This window comes from Equus asinus, chromosome 7 (assembly GCF_041296235.1).
Source record: "Equus asinus isolate D_3611 breed Donkey chromosome 7, EquAss-T2T_v2, whole genome shotgun sequence".
NCBI classification, from domain to species: Eukaryota; Metazoa; Chordata; class Mammalia; order Perissodactyla; family Equidae; genus Equus; species Equus asinus.
The window spans coordinates 21629865-21650528 of NC_091796.1; the positions used below are offsets into that span (position 1 = coordinate 21629865).

The window sequence follows — 20664 nt, forward strand, 5'->3', positions numbered from 1 at the left end:
GAGGGTGACTCACCCTAGGAAGTGGCAGCTGTCGGCACCTGTCATAAGAAGTTAGGGTCTGTGAGCCAAAACTCATGCGGCTGAGAACATACTCCAGCAAGTCTTAGACTGGGAGCCAGGACAAGGCATTCAGGCAGGAAGGAAGTCATGAGATCTGTTTGAGATTGGAGCCTTTGTGAAGTCAAGCCGCTGTTTGTGAAAATGTGATCTCTACCCACCTGTGTTGGAATCACCTGCGTTGCTGTTTGAAGACCAGATCTGTGCCTCAACCCAGACCTGCAGTATCAGATTCTCTGGGAGTCAGGCTCAGGAATCTGCTTTTTACCAGTCTTATTTGTGACATGCCTCAAAGAGGTGAGAACTGCTGTGAAGTCCTGAAAGAATACAAGTCATTGAATTCTCACATCGGTCATCCTGATTTTTCTATAGACTCACCCTTCAGAGCGATCCTAAGAGGAAATATGTTAAATCCTTATGAGAAGTCAGATGATTTTGTAGTTGTAACACGTTATAACTTTAAATAGGATAAGATTGACCACTGAGAAAGTCTTAATGAGAGAATATAAAATACTCCAGCTGTAAATTCTTATTTCACAATCTAATAACTAACAGTGGCTCTGAAATCCATGCATAACTTGGAATGTCATTATTATTTGGAAGGCAAGATGTGGGAAGAAAAAAGAGAATCTAAATGAACTCATACGCGCACACACACACAATGAAATGCCAAGAACTATCATTCAGATTTTGTTTCAAAATCCTCCTACATTCTTCAGACTGAATCATCCACTGTGGTTGTTTGTAAAACACCACTAACTATCATTCTCAACTACTAATTCACATCCGGGGCAAAATGGCACTGGTCTTATCCAGGCTTTTATTTTATTTTTTTTTAAACTATATTTAAGCTGTAAAAACTTATGTATTAAAAGGCCTTTTTTACTTTTAACCATGTCACCCAGAAGGAGTAACTCATAGATATTAGCAGTCACTATTATATTAATTTGTATTTTGTTTATAAGGTAAATGAAGAGAGAGAGTGAGACACTGTGCTGGCAAATTCTGATCATCACAAGGAGAGAGATTAAAATTCCGCAGCATGGGGTCCCCTTTTATAAGTAAAAATAGAGGCAATTGAGGAGTAGCATGAGTCCATAGAGGATTTGAGACTGTGTGTGTGTGTGGGGGGGGGGTGGGCTACCAAATGGAGAGTAGTTTGGGGAACAACGAAGCCAAATGTGAAAATCCCTTCTTGGCCTGGCCCAGGGGAAAGCTACAAGAGAATCTGAAGCAGACGCACGTTTCCCAGCCACATGGGATCTTGAGAAGTGGGCAGCTCAAGAAGACACTGATTTTATTTTACTCACAGGGAAATGTTAAATCTCTGTACTGTTTCTCTTTGCTATTAGGTGGCTATTCTCCTTAGGTCCTCCAAGTCAGGATTCTGAGATATAGCTTGGTTTATGTTATAAAATTTAAAATAAGTTACTTGAAGCTAAACCATGATGGAAATGCAAATGTACAAACAGGGAACGGGGATTAAATATAATAATAACTGTTATTCATGAAGCATTTAATATACGCCAGCCATTTTGCTAAGTGTTTTACATATACTCATTTTGCTTTCACCATTATCCTATGATGAAGGTACTGTTATTCTCTCAATTTTTCAGATGACAAAACAAAGGGTAATTAAAGTAAACAAGGATAGCAGGTAGATGATAGAGCCAAAATTTACACTCAAGTCTGATTTATTCTAGTCCTCTCTGTCTTAATTGCAAGCTTGAATGCCTCAAAAGACTGAGTGTTAACCATGTAAAATCTTTAAATGTAAGATTCCCATACCTATGAGCTCCTTTGATATGTATAAAATGAGGTCAAATTTATTTTTAAACATCCTTGAAAAATTTTAGGAACATTTTCATAGATTAAAGTATGACCTATGCGGAAATACTTCAAAATAGGTCTTTAAAAATTATTAACATCACTGAGGGTTCAGGCTTTATCACACATCATCCCAATAGGAGCTGTATCTAATAATATGCTTGCCATCCGGAAACCAAAGTCAAGCTCATGATTTGTCGGTTGTTTTTTTTTTTTTGGTGAGGGAGATTGGCCCTGATCTAACATCCGTTGCCAATCTTCCTCTTTTTGCTAACATCTGTGATGATATTCCTCTATTTTGTGTATGGGATGCCACCACAGCATAGCTTGATGATTAGTGTGTAGGTCTGCACCTGGTTTCCAAACCCAAGAGCCCTGGACCGCCAAAGCAGAGTGCGCGGACTTAACCACTATGCCACCAGGCCAGCCTCTCAACCTCATGGTTTTATCCCACCTAATTGGAGACTAAGAGTCTTAGCTCATACCTGGGACCTAAGCAAAGGATATTCTTGCCATCTAATAACATCGGCATAATCTTTCTTCAAGTTCTTGTCCTGTTGGACACTATTTCTTTGTTTAGAATGATCCCCCACTAATTTAACTCATCTCATGCAAGGACAAAAACTAGTCACTGGACATCCTTGTCCACCTAACCATCTCCTTCTAGCTTCATTTCCTACATTAACATCTGACACTCCTCTCCCACATACAGTGAGATCCCTCCCTCTCTCTCTTCCTGTAGTGTTCTGCACATGTGTGCCCTGTGGCTCGGGCATCATGCTTCCACATAACTGGAGATTATGAGCCATTTTACCAACCAGACTGCAAGATCCATCTTTGTGTCTATCTTGGCCAGTATGGTGGCCAACTCACTGCCATTTCTCAATAAATATTTATAATTGACTGACTGAAGGAGTGCTTCCAACGACTCCTTTTGAAGTATTATTCCTCCTCAGATGGCACTGGTCCTGACCTTCTATACATCCTTCTATAGAAAGAAACAAGCTTATAGGTCTAGATGGTGGGTGATGAGTTACAGGGTCACATATGATCTAGGCCTCACAATTCTGGTATTATCAGTATAGTCCAAATCTTAAAGGAAAAGAATGGTTTTTATATTCTCTTAGAAGATTACTTTATCACATTCTGAAATAAGAATAACTAAAAGCTTTGTCCCGAAATGAGGTAGGAAAGGTAAAACGAATATTAAAGATGCATATCTGCTAGTCTTCCTGTCGGGGCCCAATATGAGCTGCCTAAGAGATGTACACACCTCAAAAACCTTCCAATGAGTGAAATCAATCTATTTTATTAAGAGAATACTCATTCACTGTTTTATTTTCAGAGAGGCAGAGCAATGGTTAAGACCACAGACTCAGGCACACTGCTTGGCACAAATTCTCTCGAGAGATGTTTACTGGATAACAATTATGTCCGAATTACCCCTCTAGCCACTGGTTTTAGCGTCTATCATCTCTAGTCTGGACTATTCTGACAGGCTTGGAACTGGTCTCCCCGCTTCTGCCCTTGCTCCCCTGCCCGCAGACTGGGACGCTCACTGGACAGCTCATGTCTCCCATTGGCTCCACCTCCCCCAGTGGCTTCCCATCACTGGGCATAAAAACCACAGTTCCATAAGATTATTCATGCTATCCACTCTGGCTCTCTCTTGTGTATCTGATCTCACCTCCTAGAATTCTCTTCTTTCTCACTTTTTTCTAGCTGTATTTACCTCTTTGCTCTTCCTTCACCAAGGCAAACATGCTCCCAGGCTCAGGTCATTTACCTTTCACCATTCCCTCTGCCTCAGGGCCTCTTTGCATTCATCATCTGTGTGGCTCCATCACTCACAAAACTCAAGTCCTTACCTGAGGACCACAGTCAGAGTTTCCTTCCCTCACCACTTCATCTAAATCAGCCCACACTCTGTCAACCCTTGGTCTTCTTTAATTATTCCCATCTAACATAGCGTAGATGCAGTTGTATATTTTTGGTGTATCTAGAGCTCCAGGATAACAGGGATTCTATCACCAGCCCCTAGAAGATGATCTGATGGGTGGTAGGCACTTCATATTTATTGAATGAATAATGGAATACCTCTGCTGAAAAATCTTATAATTTAGTTATGTTAAGAGGACATAAAATGTTGAAAACTACAACATATAAAAGCTAAATAGCATGATACTTGAATGATATGCCAATGGCAGTACAGAATTCAGGGCCAGATGTGCCATAATTGGCATAGAAATAAGTTTGACATTCTTGCATGCTTGAGATTATGTTATACAGAACCAGGAAAGAAATGTTTCTGTCTAGGTTGCTGAAAATCCTGTCCCAAATTGGAAGACAACCTTTTGAGGATAGTTAGCTCTTGCAGGCTTCCAAAAGTAGTACAGAGTTTGATCACCTTGTTAAAAGCTGTCCTCCATAGTGTGAGTCAACATGGATGCACACTCTTGAGGAGATAAGACCTGTTATTGATGTCCTGGGATATGGCCACTATTTGAAGAGGAAACCAGGATATTATACAACTGAGAACCTTTGATCTTGATATTTAAGTCAGCAGTCTTCTCCTTGTCGCTGGACACCAGGGACTGGCTGTGTTTTCTCTCACAATCTAGAAACATAGAAAATGTGGAAGCCAGACTGGCTTACCCCTACCACTCAGCTATCTTTAGGGTACCTGTTCTTACAATTACTGGCTTTGTACTCGGAAAATGCAAATAAACTTGATTATTAGCTGAAAGAAAACATAGAAATGAAGGTAAATCTATTGCAGAAATAGCAAATGAATTCTCAGTAAATAAAGTATGAATGACTTAAGTGACCTTATACTTTTTAAGATTTGTATATCTGACACTAACTTCTTCCTGCTTTTCATTATTATGAATTCAAATAATTGTATATAAGCACTTTTAGGTTCTTTAAAACAAACTAGGATGCTTATAAACTCAGACAGATGAAATCGCATCGAGGAATTTGAACTGCAAAATAAATTGCATTTACGACAGTGACTCTAACCCTGTGCTCCACCCACCACTATGACTCAGAGAAGGGCCTCTCTGTACGTTCTTGGGAGATATGTTCCAAGAGGCTTACAGCTTCCTCTGGAGTAGCAATTAAGTCGTCTTTACAAGCAATTGCCTTAGAAGGATTTCCTCCCAGTCATTTGCCCTAACCAGAAAATAAGACTGCTTTAGGTTCCTCTTCCTTTTCAAGCTTTACACGTGAAAACATTCAGTCTTCAATGAAAAGCTGCATTAACTTTCATGCTGAAACAGACTTTTATTTGTAGTGCAAGCCTTAGGCTAAAACCGGCCCCTCAGGACTGATTTTGCCAGAAGGAAAAAATGTCAGAATTCCCAGACCTTGTTTTCACAAATGGTTAAACTCTAGACTATGTCTTCAAAAATTACAGGGAACTTGAGTTTTTACCTGCTGCCACCTTCTGACTCTAGGGAAGAGGAGAACCAAGCCATAGAGGCTGAGAGGTGGGTGACTTTTTATTTAGCAAAGGGACTTGCAGGGTTTTTGCTCCAGCAGCACATTCAATAAGGTTGGAATGCTGCATAGAAGCTTAGCGTGGCCACGATATAGGGGTGACATTAATAAGGCTTCCCATACATACATTTTTCATAAGGTGGATGTACAACAGCGTAGGTAGTATACTAACTTTCGTGTGACAGAAAGGGAGGAAAGACTATATATTTATATTTGTCTGTATTGGCGTGAAAAAACACTGAGTAGATAATAAAACTGATTAGCCTTACGGAACAGAGGTGTGGGAGACTTGATGGATGGGGAGGGCGGTGGAGGTGAGTCTTCTTAGTGTGGCCTTATTATTTGAGGGTTTTGAACCATGAAAATCAATTACTTATTCAAAAATTTAAAAGGTCCCATAGGGAGATATGGCTTCTTTCAATAATATTTAATTTTGTCTTACCTTTGAAAATAATTGTGCTACCACTTGGCTCTTTGGTTTTGTATGCTAAGGACACTATTCAATATCCATGACTTCCAAGACATGCTTCTTGATAAAGTAGACCACAATTAGATTATTATCATGACTAAAAACCTAGGTAGGATTTATTGAAAATAAAAACCAAGCTTTTAATCTTGTCATCTTGATTCCTTCTGAATTTCTATTAATAAAAATGCACAAGAAATAAAATTTCTCTCCCTCCATTTCATCATTTATATTACAAATCAAAAAAATAAAAAATTGTTATCTAATGATGCCTACTATATTCTGGTATATATATCCTAATCTTTACATTTTACACATGAAGAAAACCGTAGCTCAGGACATTTCAGTGACTTGCCTGAACCCAGCGTGCATGCCTACCTCTCCCTGATTAGAAAGCTCTCACTCTGCCCAGAGGACCACTTTAGCCACTCTCAGGACACGATTCTACTGGAAAGTAAGCGATATGTTGACTGGAGATGTTCCACTGCCAAGCTGTGGAAATTCAGGCAGGCGTCCTATAAATGAATAATTGGAGAGAAGTTCTTTATTTCCTTTCCTGTCCAGATGAGTGATGCTACATTGCTGCCTATAATGAAAATAAGCTCTGGAAATGTACCTTAGAAAAATGATCTGACTGTGAAAATGTTTATCCAACGGATGGAAAGAATGTCTTATCATTTCCTTCCTAACCCTGAGGATCTATAACTCTTTCTATTTAGACATCCAAGGAGTTAGGAAGATAATGCCTATGAATCAATTCATTATCCAGAAGACTAGTTAATAAAAAATATAAGATAAAATCACTCATATGAAAATCCTTAATATTACTGCCTTACAAAGAGTCAATCGAGTAATTGAACTTTAATAATATTAGCCATGGGATGTATTCTTCTTCTAGTCAAGGAAATTTGTCACTAGATGATGCACAAACCATTAAAGACCAAAAAAAGGTATTGGAGGAGTTTATCGAGAGGATGTGACCACTGGTTGACCTGCAAACTAGCCCTGGGCAACCAGAGGCTCCTCACCCCTCCGGTTGGTCCCTGAAATGTACATTCTGCCCATTGTTCCCACACTAGGAGCTAGTTTTAAGGATGCAGCCTTGAGAGAGCAACGTTTTGTTGAGACCATCTGGACTGTATACACTACTGAACCCAATTAAGGCCTGTGTATAAACTTTTAAGATTCTGGCAGGTGGGTGTGGAGATCTACTCATCTTGTGACCACCCAAGTGGTAAGTTCGTTTGCTTAGTAAAACTGCACCTACCAATCCTGGAGTGGTCTGTCTATGTCTCTCCTTGCCCTCTGTAAATGGCGCTCAGTTTCAGATTTTACCTGGGGAACTCCCGAGCTTGCAAACCAAGAAAAGGTAAATGGGACTATATCAAAATTAAAACCTATTGCTCTTAGTAAAGAAACCTAAGAAAATGAAAAGGCAAACAAAGCTAAACGTACTCTTACCATATGATGCCGCAATTCATTTGGTATTTACTCAAATGAATTGAAAACTTATGTCCACACAAAACCTGCACACAGGTGTTTATAGCAGCTTTAATCATAATTGCCCAAACTTGGAAGCAATCAAGATGTCCTTCAGCAGGTGAATGGATAAAAAAATCTGTATTACATCTAGAGAATAGAATATTATTCAGCACCAAAAAAATGAGCTATGGATCATGAAAGACATGGAGGAACCCTAACTGCATATTACTATGTAAAAAGAGCCAATCTGAAGAGGCTACATACTGTATGATTCCAACTATATGACATTCTGGAAAAGGCAAAACCGTGAAGACAGCAAAAAGATCAGTGGTTGCCAGGGGTTGGAGGTGGGGAGGGATAAAGAGGCAGAGCACAGAGGATTTTTAATGCAATGAAAATACTCTGTATGAGACCATAATGGTGGATACATGTCATTATACATTTGTCCAAACCCATAGAATGTACAACACCAAGAGTGAACCCTAAGATAAGCTATTGACTTTGAGTGATTATGATGTATCAATGTAGGTTCATTGGTTGTAACAAATGTGCTACTTTGGTGTGGGATGTTGACAATGGGGGAGGCTATGCATGTGTAGGGGCAGGGGCTATGTATATGGGACATCTCTGTATCTCCCTCTCAATTTTGGTGTAAACTTAAAAAACAGTAAAGTGTTAAAAAGAGAGACGCCGTAGAACCAGGGAACGTATTTGCAATACGTATATCTTACAAAGGATTTGTATCCAAAATGTATAGCGAACTCTATGACAAGTAACTCACTACAAAAGTGGGCAAAAGATCCGAATGGGTTACTTCTCAATAGAAGATTAGTGAACGTGTAATATGCCCATGTAAAGATGCTCAACACCTTTTGTCAATCAGAGAAATGCGAATTAAAATCAGTGAGATCCCACTACACACCCACTAGAAGGGCTAAAAAAAATTAACAATATCAGGTGCTGGTGAGAATGTGGAGAAACTAGAACTCCCATACGTTTCAGCTGGGGAAAGTAAAATTCAACAAACACTTTGGAAAACTATGAGGCAAAACTATTCTTACAATGCTAAACGTACACTTACCATATAGTTTATCACTTCTGCTCTTAGATACTCACCAAGAGAAATGAAAACATATTTCTACACAATGACTTGAAAATCAAGGTTCATAGCAGCTTTATTTATAGTCCCCCCCCCAAAAGAAACTACCTAAATGTCCACCAATAGGAGAATAGATAAACAAATTGTAGTATGTCCGTAAGGTGGAATACTACTCAGAAATCTTTTTAAAAAAGTTTTGAACTAGTGATACACGTAAGAACATGAGTGACTCTCAGAAACATTACACTGAGTGAAATAAGCCATATACCAGAGCACATGCTGTATGATTCCATTAATATGTAATTCTAGAAAAAGCGAACGAGTCTATAGCGACTAATAGCATATTGGAGGCAGTCTAAGGCCAGGGTTCACACAAAGGGACATCAAGGGACTTCGGGGTGATGATAATACTCTCTATCTTGATTGTGCCCATGGTTATACAGGAGTACACATTTTTCAAGACACATTGAGTTTCACACGTAAAATAGGCGCTGTTGTTTTATGTAAAGTACACCACAACAAAGTAGTTGAAAGAAAAATGTTCTTGTCCAGATCAATTTCTTCCCATAACTAGCCAAAGATGCAGATTAAACCTTAAAAATCTTATGAATGTGTTTATGTTCTCAAAACAGGCTTAAGGTAGAGATACATTATGTAAAATTCTGCTTACAGTGTCTGGGATATGGTTGGTAATCAACATGATTAATTTCATTCTTTTCTTTCCAGTTGTGCTTATGTGGAAAATATAAGTAACGTTTTCAAAGGCAGGCAGCTATGAAATACTGAGAAATATACACAGAAGGACAAGATCATAAGTCAACGTTTAGTCCTCTAAGAACAATTAAAGGAGTCTAGGATTATACGGAAGCTCTTCCCTCTTTTGTGGTTTATAATATGACCTGGGTTTTAGAATACCATTACTGTTTACCATCTGAATTTTGGTATCTCTCACTTTTTATTGGACTCATTTAGCATTTGTCATGCATTTCCTATTTCAGTCATTAACATTTTTGAGCACACATTCATATTTTCAACTTTGTCACAAATTCCTAGAAGGCAAGAACCAAGTCTAATACTGTTTTTTTTAGTGGCTGATTTGTACAGAGAAGGCGTTCAATAAAAGTTGAACATGTTGATGATATTTTCATCTTTGAAACTTCTTGCCTCATCAATATTATTTAGTCAAATAACTTAGATATTATTAATTTACTTCCATACAAAATGAAAAAAATTATTTAAGAGATTTGGCCAGGTAACTAAGGGCTTTTTCTTTCTCTTGATACATTCATAAATCGAGGATCATTCATTTATTCAATTCCTGAGTTTCTCAACAAACGTGTATTAAATATCTATCTTTGCCAAGCACTACATTAAGCGCTGAAAATACAGAGATTATTATGTCCTAACATTTTAGAAAGGATGTCAAATATAGCAACAAATTTATCACGGTGGGATAAATACATTATGAGAAGTGTATGGAAAGATAGAAAGACGATGCCAAGATAATGTTCCAGAAAAAGCTCAAAAATAAAATTTTGATACATCTATTCATTAGCTAACCTAAAATTCTGCAATCAAATTTAATGTGGTTTGAATATTTGAATGTAGATAATCCATAATCGATGCTATAAAAGTTGAGTTATTTGGGCATTAAAATTGTGGTTATTTTCCCAGGCAAGGAGAGTAATCCTCTTTCTCTGATTATTTAGGCACTTGCAGTTAGGCCTAAAGTCAATAAACTCATCCAAGGCTTGACTCTTATTTACAAGAAGAAACTTTTTCTGAGTAAGACAGTCCAGAGTCAATGATAAACCAATAAATTATGCCATGCTTTGAAGCTGACCTCTTCCGTTTTGTACCTTAGTGGAAGGTCAAGGTGACTATATGGGCAGCTTTCTTCCACAGAGGGAAACATTTTCAGCAATTTTGAATAAGAAATTGATCACTAGGATTATCTCTACTTATGTATTTCCTTGATTGCAATTTGATATAAGAAAGTAATCTGTGCCAATCTGCTCTTCCTTTTTGCCAGAAAAAGGAAATAACAACATTAAAAGACACTTCTTTCAGGTCATTAAAGCTTCGTTCAATCAAAAACTTAGATGCTTATGCCACCGTCTCCTACATGACATTTCCTTTCTGAAATTTCCCGTCCTACTCCTTCTACAGCACTCCCGCACCTGGAAAATCCTCCTTATCCTCTAGATCCTAATTTAAATGTCACTTTCTTGGCGATGCCTTTCTTGACTCCAACCCCCAAATTATACACCCAGCTCCCATCCCAACAGACTAAGAAAATGTTCCTCTCATAGGTTCTCATAGTACTTCTTCATAAAACTTATAGCTTTTGTAATTAATTATTTATTTTCTGTCTCCCTTACCAGTCTGCACACTCCATTTTATAATATTACCAAAATACATCATGCATCACTTGGTTTACTCAGATAACTATCCCGTTTTGGCATGAGGAGAATAACGTCTAACTAAATAGCAGGTATTTACTATCTAATTTTACTTGTAGATGGTTGTAAATTCTATCACAATTAAAACTGTCAGAAAAATTCTCTGGAACTTGGAAATAAGGCAAAAAGATGGACAAAAGTTCCTTTTAATATCATACAGGTTCAATGACCACCTGAGGCTCACCTAGGTAGTCATAACACTGTCCACAAGAACTTTGTGTAAAGATGGAAATGTTGCTTAATATGGTAGCCACTAGGCCAGTGTAGCCACTGAGCATGTGAAAAGTCCATACTGTGACTGAGGGACTAAATTTTCTACTACGTTTAATTTTAATTAAATTTAAATTTAATTAGCTACATTTAAGTACCTAGTGGCTACTTTATTGAACAACTGAAGTTCAGAAGAATGTACTACTTCGTTTGTCTCACTTTTTCCTATTTAAAGGTCCTAGACTTAGTAAAATTACTTGTTAATTTGTAGAATTTTATACATTAAGTATGCAAATAATTTTTGCCTAGTGGAACAAATAAGTCCAAAAATTTATGGTCTGTTGGATATTAGCAAATTTTAAAATCTGACTCAATAATTTTATCCTAATGTGTCTTAGTTAAATTGCCTATATATACATAATTTCTCATATTTTCTCTGCAGCAATCATAACATCTGGTCCCCTCATTAATTAATAAGTTACACAAATTGTTTACATATGTTCATTTTATATTTGCCAGAGAGTCATAATTTAAAAATTAGCTTTGCAGGTCACCCCCAGTAGCCCCTAAAATTAACTCACAAAATTATTTTTGAGATTTCAGAGACAGCACCTGAGAAATCACAAAGATTTATTATTTTACTTCATAAAAGGTAAAAAAAAAATGCTAGAAATAATTAGGTTTGTTTGGTGGCTTCGTAGTTACTAATTAGTTCAATCCTATTGTAAGTGCCGCACAAAAAGAATTGCAAAATCAGGAGAGGCGCAGACTTCCTTTGGCTAATTTGCCTAAGTAAGATATAATTAATATGAATATTTCAGAAATTAGATGCTTTTTTGGGAAGGCTCTGGAGAATCTTCAGTGCCTTCCACAATATGCTCTCCCCTCAGGGAAAACATTGGTCAATCCATTATGACTGACGACCCATTAGACAAGTCTACTCTCCTCAACTCTGACACCATTGGTTATGGTCAAAGATCACCCACAGTCAGTCAGTCTCATCATCCCATAGCTCTCTCTTTCTTGATGCCTCTCTGAAGGCTCTGCTGTAAACTCTAGGCTAGAATTGGTGTCTTCAACAAAGGACTGTCCCGAAGTCTCATAAAAAGTACGGTACCACGTACTTGTCAAAGCATAGACTCTTGGATATAGGCTTCTAAACTCACATGGCTTAGACAACTTTCAGGCTGTACCAATGGAACGAATGAGAATTTGCTGGACTCTTTTAGTCCAGAAGCAGACATAATACATGAAAGCAGACTGCTGGCCCCGGATCCAAGGCAACAAAGATTAATCACCAGGACTAAATGAGCTCATGAGGAAAATGCAATTGTGGTCATTTATCTGGAATATGGTTAGCATTCTTTTAACTTTCTATTTTTAAGTAAATATATAAGGAAACCCTTTTTCTTTCTTTTTAAGCTATCTCTAATCCTAACCTTAGAAGATGATGCTTTTGTAAACTGAAATTAAATGTTCTAAATGGTATTTAAGCGTCATTCACCCGCTTGGAATTTACTGAATCTCTTTACTTTCCATGGCAATAGGTTATTTGCATAGATCAATATGAATCTGTTCCCATATTTAACAGGACATAACTGCACTAATCAATGTTGCAACCAAGTCTATGCTTGGGGTGTCATATTCGAGAAGCATTCTTATTTAATCAAGTATGACAGTTCATCCTTAAGGAATATATGCAGAGTGGATGCCCACAGAGCCTTTCTAGGAAGCTGTTCTAGTGTCTGCTTTCAAAGTCCCAGACAGAGAGGCAGCAAAGACGTCATTTCCAGCAGGCTAGAGACCTAAGCAAATTTGAGGGAGCTCTAGAAGAGCCGATTTCTCCTAGATGTATGGGCACTGCAGGTGAAATCTAATGGAGAGAGTGTTTTGGAGTTGGTTCCCTAGCCTTAGAATAGAAGAGATATTAAAGAGACATTTAAAAGTCCACTTCAAAATTCCTTACAAAAATTCCCAGACAGAAGTAAATTTTGTGGTGTTACTGATTGCTCACTATTGTAAAGCCCTGGAATTGCAGAGCAAATTCCAGGAGGTCTATATGGTTAACTAACCCCCTTGATGCACCTATGGAAACAATCAAGTCAAACCTGGGCTCTGATAAGGCTTCACATGGGTTGTGTGATGGGCTGAATTTGGCACACGGGCTGAGCTAGCCAACCCCTGATCTAGACCATGGAAACGAGGCAAAAAGATGGGTAGAAAGTACTTTCAATAACATATGGGGACAAAGGCCACCCAAGGACCATCTAAGGGAAAGCCTTTCCTTTTGTAATTGTTTACTCTTGATTAAAAGTCCCGGATTTTTGTGAGGTTACCTGTTAGCTTGTAGACTTTTGTCCTGTAGAAATGCAAATAACTTTTGCCTGATGGAACAGATAACTTCAAAGATTAACTTGTTTTTTTTAAATTCCACAATCTTATCCTAATACCTCTCTTTAAAATTGCCAACTTACCAAGTTTCTTAAATGCTTTTCAAACTGGTCCTTACATGTTACTGATATCTTCCAATAGTTAATGAACTAATGAAAATCTTTTACACATGTCCATTTTATACTTGTCTGAGAGTTACGATTTTACATTTTGAAATTGTACTTTAACAAACTATATCCTGAGTCAAGAGGTCAGGTTGAAAATCATAAGACATGGCTTCTCCTTCCATATCTGGCACGTCATGACCTGACCATTGGGAACTTCAGGATCGTCATCTCTAAGCTGGAGGTGATAGACCAAGATTTCAAAAGTCTCTTCCAAGCTTCACTTTAAATATTCTAAAACTGAAAAGTTTGAGTAGTTTAGTGGAAGCAAAATGTTATTGAAAGAAAGAAACTTTAACATTCTGAAAAGAACTCAAACAGACTTGGAATGTACTGTCTTTTTATCCCAGTTACACTAAAAGGATCCATTCAAAATGACAAAGCACCATTTAAATAATCTCTTTGCCAGGAGCAATTGCTCTTTAATTGAGCCATCTTTTCTGCAGATAGAATGATACAAGATTTATATCTTTCCTAGAGTTTTCTTCTTGTCAAGGCATAATAGAGGGCCATTCTTTATCAGGAGCATGTGCAACGCTCAGATAGTGAGTCTCCCCACCCTTTTCACACTGAGCAAAGTTGCGATAGATCTGAAATGGAACTTTGATCTAGTTTGAATTTAGACAAATGGAAAGCTATTGTACATAACTAAGACTTTTCCAAAGAAGGGTAATGAAATGGTCTGTTAAGGGTCATAAAAGTCCTATAGTATAAGGTTTTTAAAAAATAGTGTATAAAAGAAGTGAAAGGCAAGATAATAATTAAAACAACCTAGATAACAGTATAACACCTACAATATTCATAAAGCAAATGAATCATGTGGGGATTCCATCACTAATGGATTTGCTTGGTATTTATTTTATGCAGTGATTGAAATATTTTCTGTATTAAGAAAATACCGGATATTGTAATATAGACCATCTTAAATCCAGTTATGAGTTAATTCTAACCTTGAAAATGAGGAGTTACCCACAGGGCATGATAGTTATCAGAGTAAGTCCAGTGGAAATTTGGCCTCGGAATCAGAATCATGGATTCATTATAAATCAATAATTTATTTATTTGATTACCAGGAAGATGTAATTGAATGGGAAAATTTTCAAAGGTGTTTTGTTCAGAAATCTGGTTGTTCTATCAAAACCTTTACACAGTAACTTCGAGTAAAGGGTGAAAAATGTGTCTTGTTAGAAATAATCCCAATGAGATGCATGAATAAAAGTGAAGTTTTTAATAGGATCAAATGATATTTAATAAATATTTTAAGTCCAGACACTATTTTCTAGATTTTCAAGCCTGGATTATATTACTTGTTATATTGCATATGTCTAATTTGAATTGCATAAGTTTTGTGATACAGGGAAACTTTTTTATATTATGATTAAATGATATTAATGTGTGATATTGATCTTTGTCATTTGTTGAGACTTGCTTTGTATTTTGTGTTAGTAAATTTCTATGCATAAGAAGAATGTTTACACATGCTGAAAAGAATAACTTTATTAGTTGCAAGTTTAACATATGTCCATTAGATTGAAATTGTAAATTGTATTGTTCAAATTCTCTATCCTTATTAATTTTTTCCCAGGTTCTATAAAGATTTGGTAAAATCTCACTATAATTGTGGATTTGTCAATCTCTCCTTGCTTTATATACTCTGTTTAGACTATTTTAGGTTATGTTATTAGGTGCTCACAGGTTCAGGATGGACATATCTTATTGGTGAATTACACGTTCAATCCTTAACAATCCTTTTAAATCCTAATTATGCTTCTGCTTTAAAATGTATTTGCCTACTATGATTATTGCTACTCCAACTTTCATTCAGCAATTATCTGCCTGTTATATATTTACCTATTACACTTATCCCTCATTTAATAATATTAATTTATTACTAAAATCCAATATATTGCAATAAAAACACAAAGACCTAAAGAGACCAAGTTGCATTTCCAAGGACACAGATGAAGTGTGACAGAGCTGCAGATAGATTTAAAAACTAGCAGCACAAGGTCTCATAAACTTGAATTTTCCTTCCTGACCTGACCCTCTCCGCTGCTTTTTTCACCCTCGGCAAGGACCTTTGCTCTTTCTTGGTCCAGCACAAGGATAGATTTTAGTCTGAGTTTGCCAGTTTGTCTGCGGCTCCTTCTTTGAATGGTTCCAGCTTCTTCTACACGATCAGGAACTTGGCCAAATCAAATCTAGACCTCTCAGGGACTTGTGCCCCCAGCATGCCTTGTTTCAATGCCAGCCTTTTATGTGCTTTTATTTTAGTTTAGTTTCCTATGTTGAATTTTGTCTGATAAAGTAGCTTCGATTACATCTAGCTGATAACATCCAGAATTAATGTTTTCCTTTGAAATGACTGGGGGAAAACATTGTTGAACAATTTTGCCACTATACCTAGCTGTATTGTCAAGAACCACAGTAGACAAGTACTTGAAAGTCATCCTGTGGCAATTTTGCACTTAAAATAATATATATATATGGGGATTAATATATACATATATAACAGGGAAATACATGTGCTTTTTTTGTGAACAGGTATATTTTTTATGGCTGTACATCAATGAGATGACAAAACCACAAAAGTGTAAGTTTCTCCAAGTAAAAATGAACTATCTTCTTCAACAATGAACTCACTTCTTCACCTTGTGAGCCTGAACCCTGTGCTGTGCACTGTGAAGTGCCATGTTCACCTCACTGAACTTCTCAAGAAGTTGTGCTGGATGGGCCAACCCAGTAAGCCCGGTCCTGTCAGGGACTAACCTCTTTGGAGGTGGCGTCTCTGTCCAGCATTCCCTGGGAGGAACAGCACCTTAATTAATCCCCATCAACCATGGTGGTTTCTGAGGAGACCATTGAAAATCCACCATGACTGCATCTAACAAAGCTCCTAATTGAGACTTAGTCTTTGGAAGATTCAGGCACAATGCTCTCTATTTCCGCTGTCTGTGGAAGTGGCTGTCTTTTTCTCCCTCAACTGTGTGACACAGAATCACCAAAAGAATTTAAAGAAAGGGGCACAAGAGTAATAAAATAGGCCAATACTTGTTTATTTGACTAGGTATTTAAAGGGGTGAATTCTGAAAGTTGCAACAACCCTTTTAAGTCATAATGGAAATGAAATTTGCACCAGATATTGCTGGGGATGCTTGACATACGTTATCTCATCTTTCTCAAAACGCTGTAAAGAAAAGCTCATTTTTCTCAAAGTTTTGTAAAGTTTTATCAAAGGGGCTCAAAAGGTTAAATGCTCAAGATTTCCAGGTTTAAGAACGACATTGACTGGATTGAAATTGGCTCAGGTTTGCACTAAGTCTGCAATCTTCATCATTATAGCGTGCTGCCACTCACTATTTGGCTGCCTCTTCTACTCAGATCCCTGATGGTATGTTACTTTTTCAGAGACTTCTAGATAATCACATCTAAAAAAGCTACCAAGTCAGTCTTTATCATAGCACTCTTTCAATTTTCAAGTTAGTACGTATCAGATATATTCTGGTTTATTTAATTTGTAATAAGCTATAATAACAACAGAATAGCATTTTAATAATAATGTACTTGGTTAATAATATTTAATCATTGTTTATTGCCTATTTCCCTCCATAAAATCATGGAGACCATGAATGGTGGGACATATCTTGCTTACTGCTCTAACTCCCATACTTGGCACACAGTGAAGAATCAATGGATATCTATTAAAGAAAGACAATCCAGAGCTAGCCTTGACGGCCTAGAGATTTAAAGTTTGGCGTGATCTCCATCAGCAGCCCAGGTTCGGTTTCCGGGCGCGTAACCACACCACTCATCTGTCAGTGGCCATGCTGAGGTGGCGGCTCACATACAAAGAAGAAAGAGGAAGATTGGCATCAGATGTTAGCTTCGGGCAAATCTTCCTCAAAAAAAAAAAGGACAATACAAAAACATTAAATTTAAATGCTGTGTCCATGAAGTTTTACACTTATTCCAAACTACAATGATTACATTCTATTTGGGGGAATAGGAAAGCTCATTTGCAACTTAAACGTCTATGGAACCATGATTAATATTTATCAACAGTTTCCTTAGAGTTTTTAACTTCCTCCTTTCCAAACTCCAACAAAATACATAACAACTTACCTTCCTGGTTCACACACTATCACTGATGTGCACATGGTGTGCCACTAATATACTTTGATACCCTTCCCTTTAAAGTCTTTTATTTAACAAGAGAAAATCCTAATTAGATTTCCAAGAAATTCTCAAATTGCACAGAATTCCTATTTAGTGTGGCTTGTATATGTGACCAGCAGATTCTTAAAAACTCATGTTAGCATACCAAGGAGGACTATTTGTCATTTCTTTATATTTGTTTCTTTATCATTTCAACTAACACTAAGTGCTTCCCACAGGATTACCGTTAGAAGTGGGCCCTCAGCTGACTTATTGCATTTTTCTGTGCTTCCACTAGGAAACATCTTTTCTAACTCAAAGCATAAGTGCTCATAAAACAAAAATAAAAGTAAACTGAAGAAACACGGACGAGCAAGTTTTGCCAATGTTTCTCTTCTCCCTCTGCATTAGCTCCTTTTGGGTTGTTTCATAACGTGAAAGCTATCTTTTTCCAGCTCTTCCCTAAATGTCTCACTAAGCACCCCATCCACATGGAATACATGATGACTTTTAGAAAAAACAAAGCACAGCTGAGGGTGAAATCAGTGTAACAGATTTACTACCTGTTCAATCTCTTTTAAATAAAAATATGTATGTTACAATTAATCTTTTAGAAATATCTACCTTACTATTCTCCATTAAATCTAGATACTATTGATGCTCACCTGGACCTCCTGGGCAGCAAGACTTAAGGCCTAAGAGGATTATCCTCAGGGATAAAATCACCAGATAATCACTCCTTTCACACTTTAACAAATTCGTTTTAGCTTTTGCATTTTATTCTTCAGCCTAGGCCCTACTTGTTTGCCAGCAATTCTGGACTTCTGCTGAGCTTTGATCCCATCGTCTCCAGTTCATTAGGTCTAGCCAGCGCACTTATTTTAGGACTTAAATTCAGGAAGAAAGTTCATGTTCTGAGAAGAGTATCAAATTCTGAGTGAGATCTATGTCTCTGGATTTTTTTTTCCCCATCATCATTGAATTCAATGAATCTTTAGACTCAACATATAATGAAGTTACTTTAAAATTATTTCTGATGACATGTATAATGAGTATGACAAGAAACTGAAGTTTGTTGTTTTTTGGTTGGGAGCAGGGAAAGATTTTCCCTGAGCTGACATCTGTTGCCAATTTTCCTCTTTCTCTCTTTTTTCTTTTTCCCTCCCCAAAGCCCCAGTGCATAGTTGTATATTCTAGTTGTAAGTCCTTCTAATTCTTCTATGTGAGCTGCCACCACAGCATGGCTACTGACAGACGAGAGGTGTAGTTCTGCGCCCAGGAACCAAACTTGGGCCACCAAAGTGGAGCATGCTGAACTTTAACCACTAGACCATCAGGGCTGGCTCGTAAAACTAAAGTTTAAGGCTTCGAATCATATGTTGGGTAAAAATTTTCAAAAGGAAGTATTAATTTGAAGAACTGAGTTATCTTTCCAGACTTGGAATAAAGAAAACTTTTTAAAAAGAGGGAGAAAGAAGCTTTGTTAACACAAAGTTCACAGAGTTATGTAGTATATTGTTATAGTGACTCAAAAATAAATTTCACAACTTGCTTTTGCTTTTGAAATTATTGAAAGTCTGTGATGACTACTCCCATTCTGCTTTCTGTAACTTCCTCCAGAAGTAAGGCATTATTTCAAAAAAGATTTTTCCCTGCCTAAGAAATACTATATAGCACTGTTAACATGTTATTTTTATATACTTGTGGTCATTTGCATCTTAAGGATACTGTAAATTAATTATTACAACATTTGTAATTCTCATTACAATTTAAAAATATAGGTGACATGTTTATATAGTAAATATTCAATCAGAATGTTCAAAATGTAAAGTATAGAAAAATAAAATAACTCAGTCCCTCCCTCCCTCCCTTATCCTCTGTTCTTCTCTCTCCTACCAAATAAAAAATTTTAGGAGAACTATAAGTATATTTTCAAAAGTTTGATAATTAAATATTTTGAAATCTCATTTAGGGTATTTCAATATATAAAATGTAATACACTTAAATATATAACTGTTGAACTATTAAGAGTATTGTTAAAATTCTTTAAAAAGTGCTTTTTATTAAAGTTGCATTTTCCACATTGGTACTGTGCTTTGAGTCTTAGTCTGATACTTTCTTTCCAGAAATAAATTTTAATGGCACTGTTCATTTTAAAATTTCCCATGAATTGACCATTAATATGACTCAACATTTTATTCATTTATAAATACTTATACCCATTACATTTTGGTATAACATATCTAAATTTAATTTCTAAGGTAATAATCTAACCTAACAATTTGACAAGGCTTTAAAGTTTTCAAAGAGCTCTTAATGCATGAAATTGGCATCAAGGCCCTGAAAAAGCATCTTTAATTGATTTATAAAATACTTAAAGAGAATTTCCAATTTTCTCTGTAGAGTCGTACTCATTTGGGTTTTCTAATAGAAAACCACTCCCTTATCACACATAACCAGATCCACTGTCGAACAGGAAAAGGAAGCTTAGGTTATTAATTTTTTTAACTGTTTCTGTGTGCAGTCTACTAATTGTAGTATTAAGTACAATATGGTCAGAGAAAAGCAACTAGATTTCTCTTCAATGGCTTTACACTGAGAGGTACAGAACGGTTTAATAGCTTCCTGGCAGCCCACATTTATGATAAGAGTATTTGAATGCAGAAATAAAGAAAGCATAAAAAGACTCCTACACTGCACCACAGCAATGATTAGAAAGGACAATATTTGAGCTTTGAAAACAGAAAGCAGAGAGCAAGCAAGCGAGCAGTCTGCAGCCCTGAGCAAAAATCTCTTTCCCATCAAAACTCTGTTGCAAATCCAGCTTCTCCTCTGGCAAACCCACAGGCT

General features: G+C 36.8%; 1 protein-coding gene across 1 annotated transcript in view; it reads right to left on the bottom strand.

Moving 5' to 3' along the window:
- Positions 1-20664, bottom strand: part of RAB27B (RAB27B, member RAS oncogene family) — a 162044-nt gene that overhangs the window by 140897 nt on the left and 483 nt on the right. The gene's annotated exons all lie outside the window — the stretch shown is intronic.